The 25571-nt window shown below is 36.1% G+C and overlaps 1 pseudogene; it reads left to right on the top strand.

The window, feature by feature from the left end:
* Positions 1–22651: 22651 nt before the first annotated feature.
* Positions 22652–23286, top strand: LOC132368053 (pyruvate dehydrogenase (acetyl-transferring) kinase isozyme 1, mitochondrial-like; annotated as a pseudogene).
* Positions 23287–25571: the final 2285 nt, after the last annotated feature.

Raw genomic sequence — 25571 nt, 5'->3', positions numbered from 1 at the left:
GGATCTTGTCTCTGGTGGGCAGGACCACGTCTGGTGGTGTGTTTTGTGATGTCTGTGAACTTATTTTGATTTTAAGCAGCCTCTCTGCTAATGGGTGGGGTTGTGTTCCTGTTTTGCTAGTTGTTTGGCATGGGGTGTCCAGCACTGGAGCTTGCTGGTCTTTGAGTGGAGCTTGGTCTTTGTGTTGAGATGGTGATCCTTGGGAGAGCTTTCGCCATTTGATATTCCATGGAGGCAGAAGGTCTCTGGTGGAGCAATGTCCTGATCTCGGCTCTTCCACATCAGAGACTCAAGCCTGACACCAGGCCGGAGCACCAAAACCCTGTCAGCCACACGGCTCAGAAGAAAAGGGAGAAAAAAGAAAGAAAGAAAGACAAAAGTAAAATAAAATAGTTATTAAAATAAAAAATAAAAAAATTATTAAACATAAAAAAAAATAGTAATAAAAAAATGAAAGAAAGAAAGAAGAGAGCAACCAAATGTAAAAACAAATGTAGCATTATAACAAGTGGTAAAAACCATACAAAAACAAACAAACAAACAAAAAATGGAGAGACAGAACCCTAGGACAAATGGTAAAAGCAAAGCTATACAGACAAAATCACAGAAAGAAGCATACACATAGAAACTCACAAAAAGAAAAAAAGGAAAAATATATATATATAAAAGAAAAGGAAGAGAGTAACCAAATTAATAAACAAATCTAACAATGATAATAAGCTCTACATACTAAACTAAGATAAACATAAAATCAGAAACAAATTAGATGCAGAAAGCCAACCGCAAGTCTACAATTGCTCCCAAAGTTCACTGCCTCATTTTTGGGATGATTCGTTGTCTATTCAGGTATTCCACAGATGCAGGGAACATCAAGTTGATTGTGGAGGTTTAATCCACTGCTCCTAAGGCTGCTGGGGGAAATTTCCCTTTCTCTTTTTTGTTCGCACAGCTCCTGGGGTTCAGCTTTGGATTTGGCCCCGCCTCTGCGTGTAGGTCGCCTGAGGGTGTCTGTACGTTGCTCAGACAGGACGGGGTTATAGGTGCAGCTGATTAGGCGGCTCTGACTCACTCAAGCTGTGGGGGGAGGGATGGGTCCGGAATGCGGGGCCAGCCTGCATCAACAGAGGCTGGTGTTACATTGCAACAGCCTGAGGTGCGCTGTGTGTTCTCCCAGGGAAGTTGTCCCTGGATCACGGGACCCTGGCAGTGGCGGGCTGCACAGACTCCTGGGAGAGGCAGTGTGGATAGTGACCTGTGCTTGCACACAGGCTTTTTGGTGGCTGCAGCATCAGCTTTAGCATTTCATGCCTGTCTCTGGTGTCTGCGCTGATAGTTGCGGCTCATGCCCTTCTCTGTAGTGTGTTTAGGCGGTACTCTGAATCCCCTCTCTTCACGCACCCTGAAACAACGGTGTCTTGCCTCTTAGGCAGTTCCAGGCTTTTTCCTGGACCCCCTCTCCACTAGCTGTGGTGCACTAGCCCCCTTCTGGCTGTGTTCACACAGCCAACCCCAGTTCTCTCCCTGGGATTTGACATCCGAAGCCTGAGCCTCAGCTCCCAGCCCCCACCCGCCCTGGTGGGGGAGCAGAGAAGCCTCTCGGGCTGGCGAGTGCTGGTTGGCACTGATCCTCTGTGCAGGAATCTCTACATTTTTCCTTCTGCACCCCTGTTGCTGTGCTCTCCTCCATGGCTCCAAAGCTTCCCCCTCCGCCACCCCCCCATCTCCACCAGTGAAGGTGCTTCCTAGTGTGTGGAAAATTTTCTTCCTTCACAGCTCCCTCCCAGAGGTGCAGGTCCCATCCCTATTCTTTTGTCTCTGATTTTTCTTTTTTCTTTTGCCCTACCCAGGTACGTGGGGAGTTTCTTGCCTTTTGGGAAGTCTGAGGTCTTCTGCCAGCATTCAGTAGGTGTTCTGTAGGGGTTGTTCCACATGTAGATGTATTTCTGATGTATTTGTGGGGAGGAAGGTGACCTCCATGTCTTATTCCTCCACCATCTTGAACTTCCCCCCCGGTCATAGCACTTTTGCCTTATTTTGCTGCTGCAATTTTTTCTTTACTAAGCGCTTCTTTGCTGTCTAATAGGACAACAAACTTTTGCATGTTTTAAGCAAAATGTACACAGCATTAAACAATTTGTAAGACAAAAATTGCCATATATTTCCTCCTATATTTTCCTACAGAGCAGTATTCGTAGAATGAGAGTCTGCTAGGACACTTTTCACATTTTTATACATCATTCCCCAAAGATATGTTTTGCATCCTCTCTAATTTTATTTCTAATTCTAGTGTCTTACAGTTCTTTGACCTAGTGAGTTCTTTTAATAACTTACTTGTATTGCTTTGACCTCAACCTAACTCCAAAATATTGACATTTTTTGGTATTCTATAAATATGCTTTGTGCTATTAACATGTCTTTACTTCCCTAGGCTAAATAATGCCAAATGCTTTGCTTTTCCTCATTAGGATAATTACCCAAATCTTTGGTGACACATAATGTAGCATGTAATTTAATGACATAGTCTTTAGAATAAGACGTGTACTCAAATTCTGGCTCAGCTCAGTGTATTTGAACTACTCACTCAGTATCTCAGAGCCTCATTTTTCTCACATGTAAAGTGGAAATAACATCTATCTCAGGGGAGCAGTATGAAGGTTAAATGAGATAAAGTTTGTAGCAGTTTAGGTGCTAATGAATGGTAGTTATATTTTTATACTTAATTATTATCATTTGTTCTCCAATGAACCTTCATTAATTATGTAGTCATGTAAATCATTCTTATCTTTGTAAGTATAAATAACATTCATTCATCTAGCTTTTCAAACTAGAAATATTGGAGCCATCTTCAGATCCTTCTTCTCTAGCAATCCCTACATCTAATCCATTGTCAAGTCCTATCAAGATAGCACCCAAAATGTGCTTCTTATCCATCCACCCCACATGTTCCATCCCCAGTGCCGTTGCCCCATCCAGAACTCACATCATCTCTTATCTGAATCTTTATGAGGGTAGAAACACTCCAAGTTGAATTTTAACTGTGGCCCAAGGACTATTTCTAAATCATACGTTTAAGTATTGCACTGTTCAATTACAATACTTCCTCATTTCTTAGAAGAAAAAGTTGAAATTCTTAAGTATGTAATCTGAGGTCTTTAAAAGCATGACCTCACTCTATTCGTGTTGTTTCATCCTGCCTAAAATAACAATTATTCATTAATTCATTCAAGATTAATGAAAGGGAAATTAACACTTACTGAGCTTTAAATAAATGCCAAGCACATTTAAAAATTAAAATAATCCTGTGAATTAACTATTATTAGTATCATGTTACAATGGATACAATTAAGTATTTTGCCCAAATTCACACATGTAAACAGCAGAGCTGTAATTCCCTATTCTCCCTTCTTCTCCAAAACATTTATTAGGTACCTACTCTAGGTCCTGTAATGGAATATAATGGGCATAAAGATAAATTAAAAGCAGATTCTTACTAAAGTAAATTATAATATAGTGGATCAACAGCTCAGAAAACCCTTATTCATGAGAACATGAGAACATCATGAAGGCATATTCCTGGCATGGCCTCATTCTGCAGTTTAACTAACAACCCATGGCTGCTCCATTTCCTGCCATGGCTTCTCTCGTTTCAGTTCTTTTCCTGGTTTTGGCACTTTCAGAATCTGTAAGAACCTTAATTTACATAATGAAATACCATCCTTACTGCTTTAAGAAGCATAAGATAAAGTTTGAAAAAGAAATTGCAGGATTGAAATTAATGGCCAAATAGGACTTTGGGATTGTTCTATTTTCCTTTTTTATATGTATATTTCAACATGGAGAATTGATTAAGTAGCTGTTATTTTCTGTTTTGCACATGGGGAATTTGATGTAGGTAAGAGGCAGACTATCTAAGTAGAAGGAAGAAAAGAGAGATGGTTATTCAACAGCTTGGATGCTTGGTCTGTTGATTTTGTATCAAATTGCATTATGTCACTTGTCATAAAATTATAAAGCAAATGTGCATGGTAGATAAATAGATGGATAGATACATTTTTTTTGATTGAAAAGAACAAAGTGTTAAAACAAACATTCCTAGGCCCTTGTATAACATGACTGCTATTTGAGTGAATGCTTCTATTAAGGCTTATGAAATCTAAAATTCAGGGCTCTGAGACCTACAGGGAGTCCTGAGGCCACTGGCTGGAAACTACTAGTGCAGCAAAGGGAACATTAGACTGGAAAACAGAAGAACGAATTTAACTATCTGTCATGCCAGTGTTATTTAAGCATTATCACTGGTTTTCTCACCTTAAAAGATATAGTAATGACTTGCTCATCTCACAAAACCGTTAGAGTAAAATAGATAAAGCACATACAAATTTTAAAATCAATGAAGCACTATCATAGTTGCTGGTATACAGTACTGCTTTTGTAATCAGAGTTCTATAGATTATGGAAAATCGGAAATGAGTGTTCAGAACTGGAAAGGACTATGACACTACTTTTTCATTCTCGAAATTAGGATACTAAAATTCTGAATACCTAAATAACTTGCCTAATGTCAGATAGTCATTGATTAAAATGTTATATAAGCATATGTTCTATTTAATTACAAACACTTCCAATTATTTAACCAAACCATTCTTATGAATGTCTGTACCTTAATAAAGAAAAGTGGACAATGTTGAAGACAGGGCCCTAGGTATAATCGTATATGGGTATTGGTATGCATTTTATAAAATACATGGAATCAACAGTGTATACATTATCTACATATCAGAATTACTTTCTTAAATAGAATGAATTGACCAATGACATATTAGAGAAGTAAATGGATTTGTAGAGATGGAGGCATAGATTAGGCATCTAGATCAAGATATATAACTAGATCTAGTGAGCCATTTTCATGTACCAAGAAAGAGAAGCAGAGACAGGCTAAGTAATTTTCCTACAATGGATCACACGTATCATAAAGGACAGAGTCAGGATGTGAGACTGAATTTTACTGACTTCAAAGACCTTCTATTAATCCCTATGATACATAGTACTATACATTAAAGTAATAGTATATATTAGCTTCTATATGATATTAAATAATTACAGTTAATCAATAGTTTAGAGAACATTCTATTGGAACTTATAAATAAAAGAAATTATAGCTTGAAAAAGATGCTGCAATTTCAGTTTGTTTTAAAGATAGGTAAGATACTGTGAGATGGGCAAAGAATAAAAGGACACTCAAGTAAGACAACATTTCAGGGACAAAGGCATGATGTATGAAAAATCAAGACATTTTAAAAAGTAGAACAGTCTGTGGGTACAGTGGAGACTGGAAGTGGGGGACACTAAAAGATCTAGGAGGGAAAAGACTGAGTATATTATTTATGACCTCATATTTTTAGTGCCTATCAGAATGACAGACATGGCAAAAATGAATGAATGAATGAAATGGAGAGAAGTAGACCTACATTATGAAAAGTCTTGAATTCCATGCTAAAGATTTCAGAAATCACCTTTATATTTTGATGAACAGTTGAAATATTTTAAGTAGATGTGTGACAATGTCAGATTTGTATTCCAGAAAAATCACTCTGTTTGCAGGGAATGAGATTGTCTGGGAAGATTAGAGATAAACGGCATAGATTTTTTTTTTTCAATTAACTAGAAAAAGAGGTAATAAAAACCTGTTAGACACAATGTCTTTAATCAATTCTCAGAAAGAAGAGCTGTTGAGGACACATAAAGTGGCAAGATTTGGGTCTATTGAATTAGAATCACCTATAATATATTCAGGTAGTATATTCTATAAAATGTGTACCTATAACTTAAAAGTTCCACGTTTCTGTACACACCAAGTGGAATGTATAAAGCTCACACAAACTAAGGCCTAAGGAAGAAAAACAGGGAAAATATAATTCAATAGGGATATAGACGAAAAGGTGATAATGAAGGAAAGTGAGAAAGAATGATCAAAGAAGCAAAAGGAATAGAAGACAGTAACATCCTGGAAGACAGGAGAATTTCCAGAAGGTGGAAATGATCAACAGGGCCAGAGCCTTTAGAGAGACCAAAAAAGAGGAAAATCGATAAGAAGTCACTAGATTTAGCAATTAAAATATTGTTCTTGATTTTAAGGAGACAGTTACATTGTGGTGTATGCTGGTGGTGAGTGGTGAGATTTATTTATTTATCTATTTATTTTAAAAAATTTTATTGATTGATTGATTTTTGGCTGTGTTGGGTCTTCGTTTCTGTGCGAGGGCTTTCTCTAGTTGTGGCAAGCGGGGGCCACTCTTCATCGCGGTGCACGGGCCTCTCACTATCGCGGCCTCTCGTTGCGGAGCACAGGCTCCAGACGCGCAGGCTCAGTAGCTGTGGCTCACAGGCCCAGTTGCTCTGCGGCATGTGGGATCTTCCCAGACCAGGGCTCGAACCCGTGTCCCATGCATTGGCAGGCAGATTCTCAACCACTGCACCACCAGGGAAGCCCAAGTTTATTTTTTAAAACATGGACAGGACTTAACAGTTCTTCGATTCCCAGAACGAGAGAGGCATCATACATCTGTTGGTAAGTGCCCTCAGTATTTCTCTACTGGGATTGAATTCCAAGATTATATTATTATAAATTATATAGCCTGCATGTTCAACTTCATTAACAATTACTGGTAATACATTATATTTACAGGCATCAATATTGGTTGTTTCAAATGCCTGCATAATCAAGAATGGAAATTTAACCTATTTATTGCTAAAATTCCTTGGCTTTGAATAAGACTTAATTTACTACTAAGCAATTTTCTAGTCCTCAAGCAGCATTGCTCACTCAATTGTACTTCAAAATACTGTCCTCAGAAGCAATGAAGATCAATATAACCAAATGGAAGGAAAACTTTAGTATTGTTTGGAACTAGATGGAGACTATCCCTAAACATTTGGGAAAAATATGATGATCCCAGGACAAGATCAATTTTATATTAAGACTATAAAAACTATTTAAAAACTCAGCAGTTAAATGTCTGTTCTCCTTGGTAAAAATTATTTCTGTTCCTTAATTTCCATAACTTTCCTTTAGTGCCAGTCCCAGCTTCATATAATTGTAAGACTTTGCCATTGTGGATCTGAATTTTTAAAAATGTAACAACTGAAATGCTACAGAATTTGAGATTTGCCTATTAGATAATTTTTCATAGATATACTTGTTCATATGCACATATTTAGCCATATATTTATAATGTCTTGAAATATTCAATTAAAGACGGAAATTTAGGTTAAAGAGAACTATGGAGTTTACCACTGGGTAGATTAATAATTCATCTTCCTGTGAAATGGAACATTTAACACTGAGGATAATCCATGAACTGGGTGATTTGAATTTAGTTAGTTGCATTAGTGATGTTAAGGAAAAATGTATTTATTTCCCCTAAAAACTAATGCTTATATTCTATTGTGTTTACAAACTCATTGGAAAAAGTATAGCATTCAAGGACTTTTTCGTAACAGAATTTAAGATTTTCAACTGTATGCCAATCAAACACATATTACTACTTCTAAAATACTAAATATTTTAAAGGAATTTTTATTTAACGTGTTTAAAGTATTTTATTACTACAAGTTAATAAATACTGTTTTCTGCGTCCATAATTAGATAGGAGACAAAAAGTGTTTTTCTCTTTTATAACTTTTTAAAAAATGAAAGTTGGAATGGAATGCATTAGGAGGGCTCACAACTTACTCTGGGTTTTTAGCTATTTTTCCAGATATGGCCTATCATATCTTTATTATTGTACCTGATAATAATACACACCTTTATCTTTTCTAAAAATTTCTTTGCACCACAGATTTGTGCTCCTTCTAAAATTTTAAGGGTTTATATTTTAGTCATGACACAGTTTGTGGAAAATCTGTGATGGGAACTGTGAAAAGCTTTGTGAAAATCACAGTTTAATATAAACATAGGCACTCATAAAAAATAAAGACAGTTCATATTGGTTCCTATATTTGTTTCTGTAAAATGAAAATGACATCATGAAACACTTTACCTTGAATATCTTTTCTGACAAGTGAAGCTTGCTTTTAATTATCTCTGATATCATTTAGATAAGTACATGTCACAGATGTCACAAGTAAATTGGTAAAAATAATGAGGTCTGAATAGCATGAGACCTCATTCTAGCTTTGTGTAAATGAAATCTTTCCTGCCTGAGAGATGGAAGAAAACATTTAAGTTTATTCTGAGAAGTAACATATTTATGGACTTATTGAAACAAAAACCAGTCAAACATTTTAGTTTTTTATTTATGTTTATTTTAATTTTTTTGCTTTTCTTGGCAATCTGATAAGTATCAGCTATGATAAAAACAAGTTTCATGCAAGTTTGGGATTTTATTTTCATGGATAAAGCCAGAGAATAAGATCTATATTTTACAGAATGATTACTATTTACAAATTTATATTTTACAAAATCATTACCATTTAGGATGTGTCTATATGACAATAAATGTGCAAAAAATAAGTCTAGCTTTCATTAAATTCTAAGGATTTCTCACTTCTAAAATAATAAATTTTTGGAAACCTGAAAAATGTATTTGAGGTTTCAATTTTTTTTCTAGAGTATGTTACAGGCATACCTTGTTTTACTGTGCTTCACTTTATTGTACTTTGCAGACATTGTGTTTTATACTAATTGAAGGTTTGTGGCAACTCTGTGTCTAGCAAATCTATTGGCACCATTTTTCCAACAGTTTGCTCACTTCATGTCTCCATGTCACATTTTGGTAATTCTCGCAGTATTTCTAAATTTTTGTATTTGTTATGGTGATCTGTGATCAGTGATCTTTGATGTTACTATTGTAACTGTTTGGGGTGAGGTGCCACAAGCACGAACTATATCAACAAATATGTGTATTCTGACTGCTTCATCAACCAGCCATTGCCCCAACTCTCTCCCTCTCCTGGGGTCTCCCATTCCCTGAAGCACAACAGTATTGAAATTGGGTCAGTTAATAACCCTACAATGGCCTCTAAGTGTCCAAGTGAAAGGAAGGGTTGCATCTCTCACTTTAAATCAAAAGATAGAAATGACTAAGCTTATTGAGGAAGGCATGTCAAAAGCCGAGACAGGCTGAAAGCTAAGCCTCTTGCTCCAAACAGTAAGCCAAGTTGTGAATGCAAAGGAAAAGTTCTTGAAGGAAATTAAAAGTGCTACTCCAGTGAACACAGGAATGATAAGAAAGTGAGATAGGCTTATTAGTGATATGGAGAAAGTTTTAGTGGTGTGGCTAGAAGATTAAACAAGCCACATTCCCTTAAGCCAAGCCTAATCCAGAGCAAGGCCTTGACTCTTCAATTCAAGGCTAAGAGAGGTGAGGAAGCTGCAGAAGAAGAGTTTGAAGCCAGCAGAGTTTGGTTCATGAGGTTTAAGGGAAGAAGCCATCTCCAGAACATGAAAGTGCAAGGTGAAGCAGCAAGTGCTGCTGTAGAAGCTACAGCAAATTATATAGAAGATCCAGCTAAGACTGTTAATGAAGGTGGCTGCACTAAACAACATCTTGTAGACAGAACAGCCTTATATTGGAATAAGATGCTATCTAGGACTTTGATAGCTAGCGAAAAGAAGTCAATGCCTGGCTTCAAAGCTTCAAAGGACAGACTGACTCTATTGTTAGAGCCTAATGCAGCTGGCGACTTTCAATTGAAGGCAGTGTTCACTTACCATCCTGAAAATCCTAGGGCCTTTAAGAATGATGTTGAATCTGAATTCTGACTGTCCTCTATAAAGAACAACAAAGCCTGGATGACAGCATACATGTTGACAGCATGGTTTACTGAATATTTTAAGCCTACTCTTGAGAGACCTACTGCTCAGAAAAAAAGATTCCTTTCAAAATATTACTGCCCATTGACAATGTACCCGGTCACCCAAGAGCTCTGATGGAAATGTACAATGAGATCAATGAGATTAATGTTGTTTTCATGCCTGCTAACACAACAGCCATTCTGCAGCCCATGGATCAGAGTCATTTTGACTTCATGACTTTTTATTGAAGAAATACACTTCATAAGGCTGTAGCTGCCATAGATAGTGATTCCTCTGATGGATCGGGGCAGAGTCATTGAAAAGCAAAGGATTTACCATTCTAGATGCCATTAAGAACATTTGTGATTCATGGGGAGAGGTCAAAATAACAACATTAATATGAGTTTTGAAGAAGTATATTCCAACCCTCATGGGTGACTTTGAAGGGTTTAAGACTTCAGTGAAGGAAGTAACTGCAGATGTGGTAGAAATAGCAAGAGACCTAGAAGTAGAAGTGGAGCCTAATTCATTGTGACTGAATTGCTGCAATCTCATGATAAAGCTTTAACGAATGAGGAGTTTCTTCTTATGGATGAACAAAGAAAGTGGTTTCTTGAGATGGAGACTACTCATAAAGATGCTGTGTAGATTATTGAAATGACAACAGAGGATTTAGGATATTATATAAACTTAGTTGATAAAGCAGTGGCAAGGCTTGAGAAGACTGACTCCAATTTTGAAAGAACTGCTGTGGATAAAATGTTATCAAACAGAGAGAAAGCATTCGTGAATGGAAGAGTCAAGTCCATGCGGCAAAGTTTTTGTTGTCTTATTTTAAGAAATTACCATGGCCACCTCAACCTTCAGTAGCCACCACCCTGATCAGTCTGCAGCCATCCACAATGAGGCAAGACCCTCTACCAGCAAAAAGAATATGACCTGCTGAAAGCTCAGATGATGGTTAGCATTGTTTGTAATAACATATGTTTAAATTAAGATATACACATCATTTTTTAGATATGATTCTATTGCACACTCATAGATTACAATATAGTGTAAAACATAACTTTTAAATGCATTGGGAAACAAAAAAGTAATTTGGTGACTCACTTTATTGCGATACTTGCTTTTATGTGGTGGTCTGGAACTGAAACTGCAATATCTCTGAAGTGTGCCTGTATATAGTTACTTTATGGTTTTCTAAAATCTTCCAGTAATTATCAGCACACTTGCTGAAGGATGCTTAATAATATATCCAGTAGAATAGCTAGTAGGAAACTGACCGGAAAGAGCTATATAATCTATGGGTTGTCCAAACCCTTGGGACACATCTCTGTGGCATCTTTAATTATAGGTAACCATTTTATACAAAGACAGTTTATTTCTATTCTTAAACAATAACAAAAATGCCCTGGCTTGTTTTCATAATGGACTTCCATCTTTTTCTTCAAGTATATAATCCCAGAATTCTAGAGACTAAAGGGACCATAGATTTCATGTAAAGGGATCATAGATCTTATATAGACCAGTGGTTCTCAGACATTTGGATTACACAGACCATTAAAATTTTTAAACAATAGCAACAATCATTGAGGTGGAAGAAAACAAGACTGGACAGCTTTTCATGGAATCAAACACATTAAAAAGAGATGAATGAATAAAGAAAATGTGGTGTATGGACATTATGCTAAGTGAAATAAGCCAGTTACCAAAAAGCAAATATGGCGTGATCCCACTTACATGAGGTATCTAAAATAGTCAAATTCATAGAATCAAAGATTGGCATGGTGGTTGCCAGGGGCTGTGGGAAGGGAGAATTAGGGAGTTACTAATCAATGGGGCATAAAGTTTCAGTCAGTAAGATGAATAAGCTATAGAGCTCTGCCTTATAACTTTATACCTATAGTCAACAATAATGTACACTTAAAAATTTATGGAGAGAGTAGGTCTAATGTTGTGTTTTTATCACAATAAAATAAAATTTAAAAGAAAATACCATGATTATAACCTATTTGAAAAAGTTAACACCAAACACTAATACTAATGATGATACAACCAGAGAATAGAGGATGATCTGGTAAATACATTTCCACTTCCAAAAAATTCCACCATATAGTTGATTGCGGTTTCTATTGTTCATGAGGTGACCTTGAACATGCTCTCCAAGGTCCTGCAGGATCTGGCCCCTGCATTGTCTCTCACTCACCTTGCTTTTTGCCCTCCAGCCTTCTTGACTTTGTTTTGGTTCCTCTAAAGTAGGAGTTTACAAAGTGAGGTAAAGAAAGACAAAGGGGGTCCCAAGATAATATTACATTGAGATAATAGAGAAAGAATTATGATTTATTTTAATATTCATGTACAAAATTATAAAAGTAGACTTCACTGCTATTTTCAATAAGAATTACTTGCTTGTTACTTTTGTCAGAAGGTGAACCATCACAGAGAATGGAGGAGCTCGCTGGGAAAGAGTGGGTGCTTGAAAACTTGGATTGCTAAATGGGTTCACCCTTGCTATTCTGTCACCTTTCAGAGTATTTTATAGCACTGCAGTTCATGTAACACAGGCTTTCTTTTAAAAATAGTTTTACTCTTTTACTAAGGTTAAACTGAAGTGGCTTTTAAAAACAATGCTTTATAGAATAGAATGTTTATAATCCTTTGGAAATAAGATGAGCCACAACTATAAAAATCTCTAATGTCCAAAGTTTTGCTGGTTAACAATGGTAAAATTCTTAGAAGAATTGTTGTACTTAAAGACAAATTCTGAAGTTTTCCTTTTCAAAAAATGAGCTTATCTTTTCTGTCATATGGTTCTTTTCAATTTCAAACCTACTAGTTATTTTTTTGGAACTAAAATTGCCTAATCTATTTGAGGTAACCGTGATACTTTAACAAGTGAAAGAGCTAATGATACTTTCTTTCAAAGAAACTCTTTTTATGGATAGAGCTTTTTGGAAGACAAATATGTGGAAGTGTTTCTTTCGGTCATTATGATATACAGGCTGAAAGTTGTGCGATTGCATCACCTATAAATGTTCTCATCTCTGCACACTTCATGTCCAGGGAAACAAGGTTTTCTAATCTCTTAGAATTTTTTAATAAAGAATTCTGTGGATTTCAGATTCCTTTGTTAAAAACTGAAAAACACTCTGATTAGTTTGCCCAGCACTGATGCCAAAAAATTGTAATTTGCTGGGCAATTTTTAATAAAAACTTTTGCTTACTTGGTTAATGTGTTGAAAAACCAAAGTCATAATTTGGTAAGTTTAGCTAACCATGCAATTTTCTTATTTAGATTTGCTCTTTTGTGGATTATTACATTTTAAAGCTATAATAACCATTAAAATTAGTCATCAAAATAAACTGGCCATAGAACAAAGACTTTTAATTACAAAAGCATTAAGCCAAGATTTTCAAAAGTAAAGGTGCATAATCTAGTCACATCACTTGATTAACAGTGCTTAATTAAATTACAAATTAGCAGTGCTAAGGTGGAAAGGTTTCTGTACCATTCATGTTAATATTTAAACATTTATATTTTTGTTATTTTTGTATTATACACAAAATATAAAAACAATAGTGTGTGTATACTATTTATGAATAAATAACAAACAAATATTGTAGTGTAGTCGAATTTTTTAATCCGATTACACATGATCAAAATAAAATGTGGAGACCACTGCTCTCTTGAGCTGTGTTTCTGTCCCGCTTCACGATGGTGTTCGTGATTTGCCAGTTGCCTGATAAACTCTCTGTCTCCTCTGTTAATCTCTCATTGTCATTACTTACCTCCTGCTTATCCATATCTCATTTTAAATGACACTTTCTTGGAGAAGCCTTATCTGATCTCTTTCAGAAGTTAATTATTTTACACTCCTGCGGCTCTTTCTACGTTATTGTCACAGTACTTAAACACAATATGTAATTTTGTATGGATTTCCGTGATTATTTGTTTAATGTTTCCACACTCCAGCCCCACCAACAAAAAACAAAACAAAACAACAAAACTAGGCTCTCGGCTACAGGAAGGCAGAGTCCATGCGTTCCTGGTACCTAGCAGTCTCTGACATATTGTAGATGTTCAATGACCATTCTAGTCAGGTGTGAATGAATGAGTTGTCCTTAAAAATGTTATTATGAATTCAAACTTTATTACCAATTCAAGGACTGGTGTTTGGGAATCATGAGTTGGATTAACCGTTTCCTTTTTACAGATACTACAGAAGAGATGAAATTATTATTCCTGTTATATGAAATTATTATGACTATTAAACAGTTCTGAGGCAGGAGATTAGGTCTCCTCATTCCCAACCCACAGTTATTAGTACTCTCATGTTATATCAGTTTATTTGCCGCATGGATTTCTTGGGATCTCTTTTCTGCCTCCAAGTCAGTGATCAACATCTCCATTACAAAAATTATGCTTCATCTAGGGTTTTGTGGGTCATGAAGCTTATACAATTCTGGGGACCCTTTTCAAGCAAAATAAAATAAAATTATAAATACAATATTACTTGGCCATAAAAAAGAATGAAATAATGCCATTTGCAGCAACATGGATAGACCTAGAGATTGTCATATTGAGTGAAGTAAGTCAGACAGAGAAAGACAAATACCATATGATATCGCTTATATGTGGAATCTAAAAATAATGGTGCAAATGAACTTATTTACAAAACAGAAATAGAGTCACAGATGTCAAAAGCAAACTTATGGTTACCGGGGGGAATTGTGGGGAGGGAGGGATAAATTGGGAGAATGGGATTGAGATATACACACTACTATATATAAAATAGATAACTAATAAGGACATATTGTATAACACAGGGAACTCTACTCAATACTCTGTAATGACCTATATGGGAAAAGAATCTAAAAAAGAGTGGATATATGTATATGTATAACTGATTCACTTTACTGTACACCTGAAGCTAACACAACATTGTAAATCAACTATACTCCAATAAAAATTATTTAAAAAAATTGGAAACAAAACTCAGTTGGTTCAATATGCTGGATGTAACTGCTACACCAAGAGGGCTAGAAATAAGTTAACTGATTACAAAGAAGTGACTGAGAATCAGATACTATCCTTCTAAAATAAAAATCTGCAACTCAGCCTGCCTCTAGCTAGATCCCAGTAACGATTGAGGCCATACTGAAGCTGCCTGAATTGATAGGAAGTGACCTGTCACAGAGCATAAATTGGAGAGGAAAGAGACGGTGATCTTAACTAACTTTGGTTAAAATAACTTATTTTGCTTTGTAAAATTTTCAAGATATATTATCACATGAATACATTGTTAGAGACCCTCCCAGGCCCCTGGAAGGAGACAATAGAAAAAAAGAACCTTTAAAATTAAGCTCCATTAGTTTTATAATAAACACTCCTCTGCTTATATGTTTTTTATAATAGCTCTTGAAGCTTGCTCTCCCTGGCCTGCTCCTTTTGTTCTTACTCTCTCTTGCGTCTGCTCAGAAAATTGAATTTATCAAACTGCCAGGTTCCTAACACCATCTTACCAGCTGGTCCACTATTTTTCCCACCCTCCTACTGATTTATTTATTTTGGTTTCTCTCCTTTGGGATTTTTGTTCACTTTTAGAGAGAGGAAAAATAGGTCTTCAACTCTGAACATTTAAAAGCTTCTCTGGAGAGCCTTTTCACCTCTGAGTCAAGTTCAAAACATTTATGGCTCTTACAGCATAAAATGGCACACTAGGGTATTATTCCTAGAGCTCAAATGCTACATACATGTATATTTAAGGTGTAACATTGATCTTTTAAAGAGTGTATATTCCCTTTCACAGGGAAGGAAGTTAGAAGTTAGAAACAGTTCAAAGACAAGCCTGATTGTCCTACAGTCAGCAGGTGTCCCTCTAATTCTATAATGTTCTTCAGATTCCTGCCCGGATACACTTAAACAACCTATTTCTCTACACACTTCTGTGTCTTGCATCTCTACCTATTGCATTTGGCTCATTTTCCATGAACTCTTGGCTTATTTCTTCCCCTATATTCATTTCAGTGAAATAGAGAGAGAACAATGGCTTTGGGAGTAAATATGCATTCAATATTTATTAATTCCTCCTTTTATGAAATACTGCATTTGTTATACCCAGCTCTATGACTTTGACTGTAAACTCTATACACACAAGAGCTACATCCTTTCCTATTTATATTCTTCATACTGTCTAGCACAAAGACTTAGACATATGAGGCTAATTAAATACATTTATGGAAATTTGGACTGCTGATCAATTATGTTGATTACTTATTAGAATCTGAAAGGATAGAATTCCAGTACTAAAAAGAGGAATTTAAAAAAAGTTTTATTGGAGTATAGTTGATTAAGAAGTGATAATTAAGGCTACTGATATCATTATTGTTATCGTTAAAGATTTGTTTTTTACCTGGTAAATCTCCTCTTGGAATGCATGTCCATCATTCAACTTTTAATGATCAAACATCCATATTTTATCAATTGGAGGTTTAACTGCTAAAGTATATCCTTATATATGCATTGCATTCCATTTTTGAAAAAAAATCCCACAATTTATTTCTGGCAAGGTGGGTAAATTTCATAAAACGTAGGAGCCTACCACAGAGGGTCTTCTTTGTGAAGTCTTGTCATCTTGTTTGCAAACTCTGATAGCTTTCAAGGGCAGGGAATAATTGAAATTACAACTCTACTCAAAATCCAAGGAAATGGACAGATATATGTCACCTAATTTAGAAAATAAATTGAGACTTCTGGCTCATCATGGCAGAGTAATATCACCCAAATATCCCCCTTCTGCTCCCAAGTTTCCACAAAAAAATGAAGAAAATAAAGGCAAAAATGAATATAAGTGCTATATGCTAGCAAAGCGTGCCTGGCTTAGATTAGAAATTCTAAGGAAATGCTTTAAGACATAATTGAAATGAAACTGTTTTAATGAAGAAAGACAATCCAGAGAACTGGTAATACAAACACATATAAAAATTCCATCACCAACCTCTCAAGTTCAAGCACTAAATTTCTTTCCCTTCATATACACTCTTTCGGAGAGCATTTTCTATTTACGATGTTTTGAGCTAAGAGTCTGTACGAATAAGAGCAGGTGACCTTGCGAAAGTTACCAGAGGAATTAATTAAAAGACTTTTTACAACATCCTGACAAGGTTGATGTTGTATTCTCATTTTAGAAGTGAAAAAAAAAATGAGGCTTAGAGTTTACCCAACATTGTACTTGAAGTTAATGGTGAAACTTTCACTTGAATCCAGGTTCACTTGACCCCAATGTACTTGTCTTAACCACGGGTAACTGATTCTTCAGAGACAGAGCTAGCGGTGTCTTATACTCTGAGACTGTTCAGGTACTCACCAATAATAGATTCATATGCATTATGAATTAATGTTGACAGTTTTAAAATTTTTAACAGAAGAATGAGACTCCAAAATTAACAAACAAAAACCTTTTTTTTTTGTTTGTTTGTTTTGGTATAACTCAAGAAGGATGCTGCCATGTGAAAGCTAATCACTAAAAAAAAAAAAAATGAGCCTTTGTTGAGTAGGGTTATTTTTCCCTTCTCCAGCCATAAAAAGTCACTGAATTATATGTGAAGTAATCAGAACATTAACCCAACAATTTCACAAAGAGCTCACGGACTAGTAATTGACAAAAAAAAAAAGGTTTCTAAGCTAAAGTAAAAATAAAGGTATAGTGTTTGATGTGCCATTTGGAGCTGGCCAAATGAAATCATAAAAAATGTTTTGAACTAGAAAATCAGAAGTTAATTCAATATCTCAGTCTCCAGATGCTTCACTAGGTTTTGGTTCAGCTCCTGGAGGGTGACTTTCCTCACGTTTTTAGGGGTGTAAATAAAGGCTGTGCACAGTCTCAAGTCAGTGGATTTGGGAGAGAAAGAATGGCCTGAGAATAATTCATGTGAAGTGACTTGACAATAGTTTATGGCATCCTGATTCTCTTGACGCGTGTGCGTGCACACACACACACACACACACTGGTGCTAAGAGTTCCAGTAAGAACAACCTTGAGCTGCTTTTGTAGGGATAGCAAGAGAAAAAGAATAAATTATGTTTCCAATCACAGGTAATTCCTTAATGTGAGAGTTCTTAATATACTGTCACACACAGATTCTAGAAAAATACATTATTCTATTTATTTATTCAGTATTCATTCACTATTCATTGTTTCAGTTTCACATTGCTTTGTGCAGTTTAAAAAGAATCCACTTTGGGTAGAAAACCTGAAGGATGAGAGAAATATCCTATTTCTCAGCCCAGTTGTTCCTCAGTGGGCATGACAGATTTACAGTCACCATCGTTGGCACTGCACCTCAAATAACCCTCTTTCCAATCACTTCTTTCTTCCCATGCTGCCCCAGGCATCTTGGTCTGGAATCTGCCTCCTGCCCTCCAGGCTTTTGAGACTGTCAATCGTTTTGTTCTATTAGGTATCTGTCTTGTTTTATTTCTTAGTTTTGGATGTTTTCCAGGAGAGTTTAGAATCTCAATGAATGGATAAGGGGGATAAAAAATGAGTTTAGTCATAGGGTCAAATATCCCCCAAATAATATGAGTTTCATACTGCCTGATGACATTGGTTGGGATGATTGTTTATGTTCTTATGCTAACAAAATATAACTTTATCCTTCCTACTTTTAATTTATTACAAAAGTTCACGTCTACTATTCTAAGGTGGAGTCAGCCTGGATTATGGAAAATCCCCCTCTTCATTTTCACGCTTCATACATAGGTACCCTCATCCCCACTCAAATCCCCCAGAAATACAGAAAAAGGAGAGAGCAAGCAAGTCTTTTTTATTCCATATATATGGTCATTTGATTTCTGATTTTCTGTCTTATGAACTGTTCTTTAGGAACAGTTACTATTCAAGAAATGTTCTACACAGTGTTAAGGAGGAATTGATTCCATATGTGTTTGAAAGCTCATATCATTACATGGGGAGGGTTGCTTTATTATTTAACATTAAACAATAATGATACATTTTCTTCTGATTTTCTGAAATGTTATCACTACAGTACAACTTCATATTTGTACAGAACTTTGTACTAACACAAGCTTTCTTGTAGAAATACTTTATTATGCAATTGAGTATAACTCCAACTCATGTATAATGATTTTTTTTTGCCAGCTCAGTTTTCTAGTTATTATTGATTGCCCACATTTTGTACGTATTGCTCATAACAAAGAATGCTTGGTCAGATAATTATTGTGCTAGATGCTGGTAAATGAGGCAATACAATTAGCTACAAAGAAAGTTAGTGTACTGTCCCACCTCAATTTATCACAAACCCCATTGGATTCCCTATGGAAACATAAAGGGTCAGACTCAGCAGGTGTAAGAATAATTCTAACACGGTAATTGCTTTTCCATTAGTTGTCATCACTGTAGAAATGTGGTTAAGAATTAAGTGCACTCTTCATCAAAATGATTAGACTATTAACTGTACAATCTCTTTTTGGAGCTTGTTTTTATGATTATCTGATAATTCAACTCTTTTTCTATTTCTGGGGACATTTAATTTAAGAGCCTTATCCCATCTCTACAAACTGAGCAAAGTAAAGAAATTCCAACCCTTGATTTAATTAATTAAAAAGAAAAAGCTTTTTTTTTTTTTTTGCATTCCAGATGCATTACGGAATAATGAATTTCTCCACAAAAATAAAGGATGTGTTCCAGTAATCACTATATTTTTAATTTTCATAAACACTGTAGTGTGAATCATATCATTTTTCTTGTCATAACAGTCAATGATCTTAAAAAATAATTGAATATTAAAAATATCTGAATGCAATATTCCCAGGACCCACTCTATTTTAAAAGCAGCTAATATTTAAAAAGCCTATCTAGCTTGGAATTTTATTTTAATTATCAGTTTCTTCTTAATAAACAATTTATTAGATTACATTTAGTTCCTCTATTCAGGCATAATAGTATTTAAATCTTTCTCTCCTTTTTTAAAAGAAGTTTATTTATTTAATTTATTTATTTTTGGCTGTGTAAGGTCTTTGTTGTTGCATGCGGGCTTTCTCTAGTTGCGGCGAGCAGGGGCTACTCTTCGCTGCGGTGCGCGGGCTTTTCATTGCGGTGGCTTCTCTTGTTGTAGAGCACAGGCTCTAGGAACTGGGCTTCAGTAGTTGTGGCACACGGGCTCAGTAGTTGTGGCTCACGGGCTATAGAGCACAGGCTCAGTAGTTGTGGCACACGGGCTTAGTTGCTCCACAGCATGTGGGATCTTCCTGGACCAGGGCTCGAACCTATGTCCCCTGCATTGGCAGGCGGGTTCTTAACCACTGTGCCACCAGCGAAGCCCTGTCTCTCCTTTTTTAAATGTTATTTCATCATTGGGATGAGTTCCACTTAAAAGAAAATCTATTTTATCTGTATAAATTGAAAACAATTTTACATTGGTTTATCTGTGCACATAATCAAAATGGAATTATATTCTATGAGTTTCAGTGCCTCTAGTATTGAATGGCTAAGCTCAAATTCTGTTGCTGTATTTGATAAGATTGCACATTTGCTTTTGGTGTCTTCTATCTAATGATGATTTAAAACAAAGCTTATTAAATCATGGTTCCCACCCGTTCAATGGCTCGCATTGAAGAGAAATACTATGTGTATCTCCTTAATGTACTACATCTATAAGAGTGCTTTTTCTCTATTTCTTTTTTCTTTTCTTTTTCTTTTTTTTTTTTGTGTGTGTAGGATTATTTCTGCTTTGTGGGATATTAAATGTAAGCCCTTGATTTATGTTTCCTGTGTTGAGAAAGTTCTCAGGCTTTTAGAATCTCACTGAGCACAGGCTTAAATAGTAAAATAATAATATAGTTCTACATTCTTTAGAAAACTCTATTTTTAGATAAAAGGGAATCACACATGTTCTATACTGCTGTCACAGAATGTGGTTAACCTTTGATGAACCAAGAGTCTTGAATCTGAGAGGGTAGGATAATAGGAGCAGTTATATATTTAGTACTCCTCATTCCTTTTAGCCTTCTCTCGGTCCACCTTTTTATTTTAATCTGCCAATAGAAAAATGGGCATGGTAGGGAAAAGAATATTAAGCTCTCTAGTTTGGCTATTGTAATACTAAGTGGGTGGCAGAATAAATCAGAAAATTTATCCCCTATTCTACTTTTCTTATTTAAACTGCTATTGTCTCAAAATTTAGCCTAAAACTCTTTAGCTGAGAATGTGTAGCATGAGCCTCTGCATTCTAAAGACTGCTACAACCAGTGTAGGCACTATCACTACTTATCTCCAAACAATATTTAGATTAGACTGGAGATTCACTGAGAAAACCTGCTTTGGAAGACACTTACAGGAATAAGAGGTTGTAAATTTTCCCCTCCTTCCAGGTAGGGGAGGGGAAGGCTCCTTTCTCTCCCCATCAACTAAAGCTGAGTGAAGGGATCCCAAGAGAATCACTCCCAAAACTTGGGCTGCCTACAAGAAGGAGGGAAGGCATCCTATTTCTGGACTGGATGCTTGTTGAGCTGCAAACCTTAGTTCCTTATGCTGCCACTGGAGATAAATGCAAAAGAGTTCTAAATAAATGCAAAATCCCAGAAATGTGAGTTTTAAGCCAACCAAGAAGTTAGTGGCTATCTCCTGCCTGCATAATTTTGAAGATAGAAGATTGGCTGGAGTCATCTTATTATAGCCAGATATGGCAAGAAAACTCAGCAAGGGCTAAGTACTATCAGAGCCTTGGCAGTCTTAAAAGCAACTCACCCAAGAGGGCTGGCCAATGAGGTGAAGGGCTTAGCAAAAAGATGCTAGGTTTTTCTGCCATCTCTTGTTTGCCGGACAAGAGATGGAAGAGGGTGTATGTGATTGGGCAGGGGATACATCAAAGAGTCAAGGAAGAGGACAGTGTGAAGATCCCTGCAGGGGAGCAGGGAAGGACGATGTCCCAAACACAAAAATGGACTTTGAAAAAGAAAGTCAACTTTTCGACGGTGCCCATGATGAAGGGCAACAGAGCCACATTAAACAAACAAACAAACAAACTAGACACATAAAGCATTTGCCTTTCTTCCTCTAAGACCTTCTTCCAATGCTCCCAATTCCAGATGGTCAGAAGCATAAGAACGGTGGGGGAAGGAGTAGAAAACTTAATTAAATAGAAAATAAAATCAAGATGATGCCTCCCTCTCCCACAGGCAAGTCTACAAGCCATCATCAGGCCTGAGCAGATCAAGAGCTTAAATTGAATCTTTGACTTGGAGTGCCCTGATATAGTAACAGAGTGGATGGAGGTCTGACCAAGATGCTCTCCAGAGGTAGATAAGCTAGATCCTACAGAGTGTGTTTTCAGGCACTGGTAGGAGAAAAATAAAACTGTTTTATGATTATCCCCTACTCTATATTCAGTCCAATTGCAAATCAGTTCCTCGTTTTGGCATAAATTGTTTTATCCTCTCATCTATTCCCTTGTCTTTTGGTAACAGTCCTGGTTTTCATTTTAGGATTCTCTCTGCTAAGAATTCATGTTTTGGGGAAAATAAACGCCTTCCCTGACTCTGAAAATGAGGCATATGGCTCAGGCCAAAATACTTCAGCATAAGCTCATCTCCTGGACACATTCTTAGTTGAAAATGGGCAGAACCAAACCTCTGGGGCTTGGGCTGCAGGGGCAGGTTTCAGTGCTGACATGGCAGCTGCAGGGACCTTGGAGGTGCCGCCAGGCTGTGCCTTCTGAATCCCTCTGCCCCAGCGATGGCCTCAGCACCTTGGACTCTTCCTTCTGGCCCTGCACCCAATGTACTATCCAGTCCATTGGACTTGTACTCATGTTTCTTCTCTGACCTTCAGATCCATGGAAGGTGAGACTTCATTCCCATTTCTGAGGCAAGGGCTGCCTGATAGACTGGAGAAGATAATTACAGAAATGTTTTCTTTTAGATAATCTCAGAGCACCATCAGCTCAACAGTTACAGAGCTACTATAATTGAGTCTTCAGGAATTGCTTGATTTTTCAAGGATGAAAATGCTGAAGATGCAAACGTTTATCTTTTTACAGTCAAGGTGATAAGGATCTAGAAGAGATAACAGGAAGTAGGCATGGCTCCAAGTGTGATTAAATGTAAGGAGAGCTTTGGGAAGATCCCCATCACTAGCCAGAATGTTCAGTACTTTTTGGATATTTCTGCATAAGTTGTATTTTACTTTGGATGTTACTCAATTCCCTATTCTTAATTGTATAGTAGCAACAGCAAAATAATTTCATATCTTTGAAATGGAAGCTTTAATGCAAATTGCAAAATAGATAACGTTCTTAAAGATGGCTATGAAACTGCTAGAATCTGTGTGGTTTGTATTATGTTGCCTCTTCTGAAACAAACTTGAACCAAGCATAAAATCACCAGAACAGCCAATACAAGTGGTTTATATATCACCCATCTCTCTCACATGGGGTTTGAACTTTTCAAGAATGCATGGGAGCAATCATGAAACTCCTTACTGACAAAGGTAGTTTACCCCTCTTTTCAAGTTCATGTCACATTAAGTAATTAGATATTGTATTTAATTACATTCCAGCCTCCTGTGGCGATATTTGGAGTAGCACCCTGGCTGATTTAGGTTATAGACTGCCCATATGATATCTTGTACAATATTTCAAGGAGAACTTAAGCTATGTCTCCTAAAATGTAATGGGACAGTTATATTCATCTATATAAGACTTCCCAGCATATAACACAGTTGCCTGGAAGCATGCCAACACCAACCATCAAGCTCATGATAGGTGTCTGCCAAGAAGATAACCAAAGCACATAAAGACATTCTGCAGTGGCTACAGACTCTAGGACTCCTAGAAAAACCAAATGTGGTTTTGCATTAAGTTTGGAAGAAGTGGTGTTGATTCTTGGTACTGAACATTTTATAGCTCATTGTCATAATTAACTATTCTGTGTAGAATGAATAGAATGTAAAATCTACATATGCTTTAAACCCCCAAAAGATGAAGTTGTACCTATTTTACACTTGTACTTTTGGAGTTAATGTAATTTATTTTTCTACAGTAGTAGTTTTGGTTAACTTTTTTGTCTCATTTGTGGTAAACTCCAGAGGCATGAAAATCTTTGAATTTCTACAGGAAACTGCAGTTTATTTTATACTTTTCATTGAGAAACATTTTCTCAATAATGCTGATTAACTATGTAGTCACCTTTTTGTTATTTAGAGATTTTCCATGTTTTATTTAGTGATGACAACTGTTCTGAGATAGTCTCTCTTGACCAGTGAATGACTATAAACAAAACAGAAAACAGTTGCCTCCTAAGGGTAACTCCACTCACTTTTCACCATCTTCTTGCAGTGTCTTAGCTCTACCATTGATACAATGTTTCAAAATTTCTTGCAGAAAATTGTTACAGGTAGTTCTGTACAGATATTTAAAAATTTTCTCTGAATGTGCTTGTGATCAATGTCAGAGGAAATTTTTATATTTGTTATAAAACATAAGCAGCAGCTACGAATTGAGGACAAAGTTGTAGTTCCCAAACTAACTGTTTTCAGAATTACCTGGGGGGGATTTTGAGAAACAGAGCTTTCCTGTCTTGCCCAGACATACTGAATCAGAATACCTCAGGCTGGAGCCTAGAAATCTCAAAAAAACAAAAATAAACAAAAAAACCTTTCCCAGTTTAGGGAGCCATTGTTTTAAAGTGAATGGTGTTACCAAATTTGCCAGTGACAGAGAGATCTGTAGGTGTATGTCTTTAACTGTTAAAAGGTCAAACTTCTAGACTCTGGGAGAAACAGAGTATCAGGCCCTATGTAATTAAGAAATAAAGCAGCAAATTAGAAATGAAACAAAATGACTACAGAATAGTCAAATTAATTGAAAGATTTGAGCCATAAATGCACAAATCTTCTAAAAAAAGATATATTTTGTATAATATCCAGATATTTTCATCAAGAGGAAGTCAAAATTGATCACCACAATAATAATTCTTTGCATTCTTACAGTGATTTGTTGTTTTTTTATATATACTTTGATGCACAGTATCTCTTTTGTCTTCAAAACAGTGAGACAGGCACAAGGAAGGTTCTGGTGTCCTCGTTTTCTGAGAGTTCTTCCCAAGATTGCAGAGAATTGGAACCAAGGCCCAGAAATCCCTGTGTGCTGATCAATCAATCAGTCACTTTGAGAGGCAGAACTTAGGAGACTGTATTATCAGTCATCTCATATTTTTTTAGGGTGACAGGGAAGTATTATAATGTGTTTATTGTAAATGCTTCAGGTAAAGCTTTGCAACTTAAAGGGGAGCTTATATATCTAGAAACCTATTACTTAAGATAACATTGCTACATAAATTTGTAGGCTGGAAGGGATGTTAAAGTGCATTTACTCTAGTTTTCTCATTTTGTAGATGAAGACGCTAAGGCTCAAAGATTTGTGTGGTTTGCCTAGTGATTCAAAACTAAATCTGACCAATTTTTGGAAAAAGGACATCTTTCCTAACCTATGTTCCATATTATGGATTTGTTAAAAAGAGTAAAATACATTGGTGAGTGATTTATGTTAGTTCAATTTGCTAATAATGTTAACTTTAAATTTCACTTTTCCTGTAATATAAAATATTTTGTAATACTTTAAAACAAAGTAATCTCTTTATTTTCAACATAAGTTAGTATAAAACTGAGATACAGTTGATAATTTTACTCATAAGGGATTTCACCCCCACCCAAATTAAAAGTTTTCCCTCTTTATTTGAGCACTAATAATGGTGTTT

The sequence above is a fragment of the Balaenoptera ricei genome, chromosome 6, assembly GCF_028023285.1.
Source record: "Balaenoptera ricei isolate mBalRic1 chromosome 6, mBalRic1.hap2, whole genome shotgun sequence".
Lineage (NCBI taxonomy): Eukaryota > Metazoa > Chordata > Mammalia > Artiodactyla > Balaenopteridae > Balaenoptera > Balaenoptera ricei.
The sequence above is the reverse complement of the archived record's forward strand: the minus strand, read 5'-3'. Positions and strand labels throughout refer to the sequence as shown.